Source organism: Anolis carolinensis, chromosome 2 (assembly GCF_035594765.1).
Source record: "Anolis carolinensis isolate JA03-04 chromosome 2, rAnoCar3.1.pri, whole genome shotgun sequence".
Lineage (NCBI taxonomy): Eukaryota > Metazoa > Chordata > Lepidosauria > Squamata > Dactyloidae > Anolis > Anolis carolinensis.
Window position 1 is genome coordinate 286,184,304 of NC_085842.1, and position 6,115 is coordinate 286,190,418.

Sequence of the window (6,115 nt, forward strand, 5' to 3'; positions counted from 1 at the left end):
CAAGGACCAAGTACAGAGAGCACAATAATCCCAAATAAACAGTTCGAGGGGAGGTCACAGGGGCTTACATGTCTTTACACTAATGCTCAGAGCATGGGAAATAAGCAAGACGAACTCCAACTCCTAGCACAGCACCACACATACGATGTCATAGGCATCACTGAAACCTGGTGGGATGACTCCCATCACTGGAATTTAACCATTGAGGGCTATAACCTCTTTCACAGAAATAGAACAAAGGGGAGAGGAGGGGGAGTAGCTTTATATGTCAAAAACAGTTACGTTGCAGAAGAAATGCAAGACTGTAATCCGGGAAACCAGCTTGAAAGCATCTGGATAAGAATCAAGGGAACCGGGACTCAAAAAGATCTTGTTGTGGGTGTCTACTACAGACCTCCGAGTCAGGATGAAGGACTTGATGAAGCCTTCTGTCAACAGCTGACCAAACAGGCACAAAGAAGAGATATAGTAGTCATGGGCGATTTCAATTATCCCGATATCTGCTGGAAAACAAACTCAGCCAAGAGTACAAAGTCCAACAAATTCCTCACTTGCCTTGCAGATAATTTTATGGTCCAGAAGGTAGAAGAGGCAACAAGGGGATCAGCAACTCTTGATCTAATCTTAACAAATGTGGAAGACCTGATCAATACAGTTGAAGTGGTTGGATCCTTAGGGGCAAGTGACCATGTGCTCCTGCAGTTTGCAATACAAAGGAATGCTGAAACTAAGACAAGTCAAACACGCATTCTGGACTTTAAGAGAGCTGACTTCCAAAAAATGAAGGAATTACTGAGCGGCATTCCATGGACGCCGATATTAAAAAACAAGGGAGTTAAGGATGGATGGGAGTTTTTCAAAAGTGAAATACTCAAGGCGCAAATGCAAACAGTGCCAACAAAGAAGAAAAATAAGACAAGTGCAAAGAAGCCAGAATGGATGTCCAAAGAACTTCTAACTGAGCTAAAGCTCAAAAGTGACATGCACAAGAAGTGGAAAAGGGGAGAAATCACCAAAGAAGAATTCAAACGTATAGCCAACTCCTGTAGGGAAAAGGTTCGCAAGGCTAAAGCGCAAAATGAGCTCAGGCTTGCCAGGGACATAAAAAACAACAAAAAAGGTTTTTTTGCTTATGTTGGTAGAAAAAGGAAGAAAAAGGAGGCGATAGGGCCACTGCAAGGATTAGATGGGGTGATGGTGACAGGGGATAGGGAAAAGGCAGAACTGCTTAATGCCTTCTTTGCCTCGGTCTTCTCACAAAAAGAAAGCCATCTTCAACCTCAGCAACATGGAATGGACGAAGGATTGGGGGAAATCCAACCCCAAATAGGGAAACAAGTTGTCCAGGAACACCTGGCCACTCTAAACGAATTCAAGTCCCCAGGGCCAGATCAGCTACATCCAAGAGTATTGAAGGAACTAGCGGAAGTTATTTCAGAACCACTGGCAATCATCTTCGAGAGTTCTTGGAGAACAGGAGAAGTCCCAGCAGATTGGAGGAGGGCGAATGTGGTCCCTATCTTCAAGAAGGGAAAAAAGAACGACCCAAACAATTACCGTCCGGTCAGCCTCACATCAATACCAGGCAAGATTCTGGAAAAGATCATTAAGGAAGTGGTCTGCAAACACTTAGAAACAAATGCGGTCATTGCTAATAGTCAACACGGATTTACCAAAAACAAGTCATGCCAGACTAATCTGATCTCTTTTTTCGATAGAGTTACGAGTTGGGTCGATACAGGGAATGCCGTGGATGTAGCATATCTAGATTTCAGTAAGGCCTTCGACAAAGTCCCCCACGACCTTCTGGCAAACAAACTAGTAAAATGTGGGCTAGACAAAACTACGGTTAGGTGGATCTGTAATTGGCTAAGCGAACGAACCCAAAGGGTGCTCACCAATGCGTCGTCTTCATCATGGAAAGAAGTGACAAGTGGAGTGCCGCAGGGCTCCGTCCTGGGCCCGGTTCTGTTCAACATCTTTATTAACGACTTAGACGAAGGGTTAGAAGGCACGATCATCAAGTTTGCAGATGACACCAAACTCGGAGGGATAGCTAACACTCCAGAAGACAGGAGCAGAATTCAAAACGATCTTGACAGACTAGAGAGATGGGCCGAAACTAACAAAATGAAGTTCAACAGGGACAAATGCAAGATACTTCACTTCGGCAGAAAAAATGGAAATCAAAGATACAGAATGGGGGACGCCTGGCTTGACAGCAGTGTGTGCGAAAAAGATCTTGGAGTCCTCGTGGACAACAAGTTAAACATGAGCCTACAATGTGATGCGGCAGCTAAAAAAGCCAATGGGATTTTGGCCTGCATCAATAGGGGAATAACGTCTAGATCCAGGGAAGTCATGCTCCCCCTCTATTCTGCCTTGGTCAGACCACACCTGGAATACTGTGTCCAGTTTTGGGCACCGCAGATGAAGGGAGATGCTGACAAGCTGGAAAGCGTCCAGAGGAGGGCAACTAAAATGATTAAGGGTCTGGAGAACAAGCCCTATGAGGAGAGGCTTAAAGAGCTGGGCATGTTTAGCCTGCAGAAGAGAAGGCTGAGAGGAGACATGATAGCCATGTACAAATATGTGAGGGGAAGTCATAGGCAGGAGGGAGCAAGCTTATTTTCTGCTGCCCTGCAGACTAGGACACGGAACAATGGCTTCAAACTACAGGAAAGGAGATTCCACCTGAACATCAGGAAGAACTTCCTCACTGTGAGGGCTGTTCGGCAGTGGAACTCTCTCCCCCGGGCCGTGGTGGAGGCTCCTTCTTTGGAGGCTTTTAAGCAGAGGCTGGATGGCCATCTGTCGGGGGTGCTTTGAATGCGATTTCCTGCTTCTTAGCGGGGGGTTGGACTAGATGGCCCTTGAGGTCTCTTCCAACTCTACTATTCTATGATTCTATGACATACAATTTACATAACTTTAAAGTCGAAGATGAAAACATTGAAGTAGTTCAAGAGTTTTTCTATATCATGCCCAATCAAAGTTAATCATAGTGGAGACTGCAGTCAAGAAATCAGAAGAAAGTTGGGATTGTTATTCCATCATATAGTTGGTTGTGAAAGCTACTCCTGACACCATGTTGTATTAAATTAAGGTCTATGGCCTTGCATTGAAAAGAGTATTGTTCAATGACAGCTGGACTGATGCCAACGGAAGCTTCCTGGAGTTATAAATAATGGATGGATCACGATCATAGTCCAGGGCTGAGAAAATGTAGCTGGGAGCTGTAGCACCAAAAGTGATGCTTCTCTGCATTGCCTAATTATTTGTTTACTAATCAAGTATGCAAGGATAACCTATGTGATAAATATGATGTCTAGTTTGGCCAAAGCAAAGTATCCCCCTCACTGATTTTAGTTTAGATTTTGGTTTTAAAGTTCCTTTGAGGTATTCCTGTCTTTATCATAACCAAGCCACAGCCTCAATGCTAAAAGCTTTTAAACTTTCAATCTATATGAAAGAATAGATCTGGTGTTATTGATCGACTTGGGAATAAGAAAAAAAAATTACTGTTGCTTTTTATAGCTGCATTGATCTATGCTGTCCAAATGCAATGGCTATTAATGCTTTGAAGTATGCTCTTTCAAGAACTGTTTGAGAGAGATTTTAGTCATGAAGGATAAATAATAATCTATCACTATTTAGAGAAACAAATGGCTTTCTAAAGTTCTTAGTACAAGCTAAGTTTCTGGTATGTACAATGCAGCATGTGTCTAAGTATCTGATCTAGAACTACATTGGTTCTAGATCTTCTATGTCCTGAGATTGACTGATTGGCTCCTGTAGAAATGGGATGCTGGACCAGATGGACGTTTGGTCTGAAGCTTCAGACAGGTTATTTTATGCACTACTGACAAATGTTAGCTATGCATAGTGTTATACTGGAGTCTGCCATCGAAGGGCAGTATTAACCTACTGAACAACTGTAAAAATGCATTCCAGGACTTGAATAAGTCCTCATTCATAACAAATCTGAAAACAGATGAAAAGCATTTGCTTAACTATACAATGTCATTCAGAAGATTACAAAACACTTGATTCGTTTTTAAAAAAATCTTTTTATTACGTTTTGTGATTAAATGTAAATTCTACCACAGGATAGACTCTGCTCTTTGATTCCAAAGAACATTTAAAAGTGAATAATGTGATCTTTCTGGCTAATTTTTGAGTGTCTGTACTGACACAAGAAGAAATCACTGAAGTCAACATCCATGGTGGCATAGTTGCTTATAAAAAGGAAAACGATGCTTCTTAATAAATGTGGATGCCATTCTGACTGTGCTAATCAACATATGTTTACTCAAAAGAATGCCCCATGAAGTTCAGCAGAGCTTACTCTCTGTTAATGGCTAGAATTATTATTTACATTATTTTGGCATGACTGACCTTGTAATTATGGAACACTCCACCCAGATGGTTCAGAAAACACAAATACTGATATAAATTCAGTGGTTCATAGCTTTGATTCTTTTAATGATTGACATTCTTTACATCCCCCTCAACTGAATTCAGGATAGCATGCATTTGAGGTTATTTTCTATCTAGGTACCACATTTTATCAGCCTTGGCTAACATATTTATTAAAACATGTGCTTTGTTTTTTAAATTACATTTTTATTGTGATATGTGAAAAAAGCATACAATCTACAAAATTCAACAATCACAATGCAGGTACATTTTTCCCCATCCCACACCCATGACCTACCACCCACCGCACCAGATCTATTTGTTAAAACTAGTATCTCACAAAAAGCTGTCCTTATCATTACATTAATACATTTCCTGTGCAGCTATTTCAAGATCTATTTTTGTTTTCTTTTTTAAATACCCAAAGGCCAGTCTCCATTTTCTAGCAAACTGTTCTTTGCCCCATGGTGGCGCAATGGGTTAAACCCTTGTGCTGCTTAACCACTGACCTGAAGATTGGCAGTTCGAATCTGTGGGACGGCATGAGCTCCCGCTGTTAGTCCTAGCTCCTGCCAACCTAGCAGTTCAAAAACTTGCAAATGTGAGTAGATAAATAGGTTTCTGCTTTGGCGGGAAAGGCAAAAAAACGCTCCAAGCAGTCATACCAGCTATACTACCAGGAGGTGACAACACATGCTCCTCAGCTTAGAAATGGAGAAGAGCACCGCCTCCAGAGCAAGACGTGAAAAGAGAAGCCTTTTCCTTTGTCTGTGTATGTGTTTCTCATTGTATCGTAACAAGGCATTGGATGTTTACCTGTATCTATTTATATACATTGTAATCCGCTCTGAGTCCCCTTGGGGAGAAGGGCGGAATATAAATAAAATGTTATTATTGTTATTATTTCATATTATATTTCTCCCCTTATGCTATTGGAGATTTTGGCCATTTGAATATATTTGACTGATTTTCAGTCAAATATTGTGCTTTCAAGACAGTGGTTCCTATAATTCTGTTATGGGTTGCTGCTTTTGTAGATACTGTTTATTAATTATATTTTTATTAATTAAATTGGGTGTTTTTTCTTGTATCAACATTAGATATTGTCTAACACAAATACTATTGCATGAAATAATATTGCATTTTCAGACCTTTTCATATTGTGGCAGGAAGAAGAAAATAGTCTTTTTTTTCTTTTTACCCTTGACATTATGACAAAGTATTAATAGCAAGACCCACACCAATGTAAAATACATTTACAAGACACATGACAACAGTATTCCTAATGAATGTTGTAACAGAAAAAGTATGCATATAATGCACGCTTCTATATGAATAATGTATTGCATTGAATTAAATTAAATTAAACATTCCTACTGGCAAAAAATCTTGGCACATGGACAAAGCAAGGGAAGTTGCTTGGAAGAGACAAGGTGAAGGTGAAATGATGAGACGAGGCAATTATTTACTTCCGGCCTTTTTAACTATACCACCAATAGCAGTGTGGAAAAAAATGTATTAATGCTTGTGTTACTTAATATTGATGTGGCTGCAATTTAAGGCTTAAGCAGGTTCAGATCCCATTAGGGCCATTAGTGGTTCTTGGTTGCCTTAGTGATAGGTGTGCCTTCTCTCGCAGATTGACTTCCTCGGCATCCATTAGTTTCTTCCTTCCTCAATGCTTTGCACCCTCATC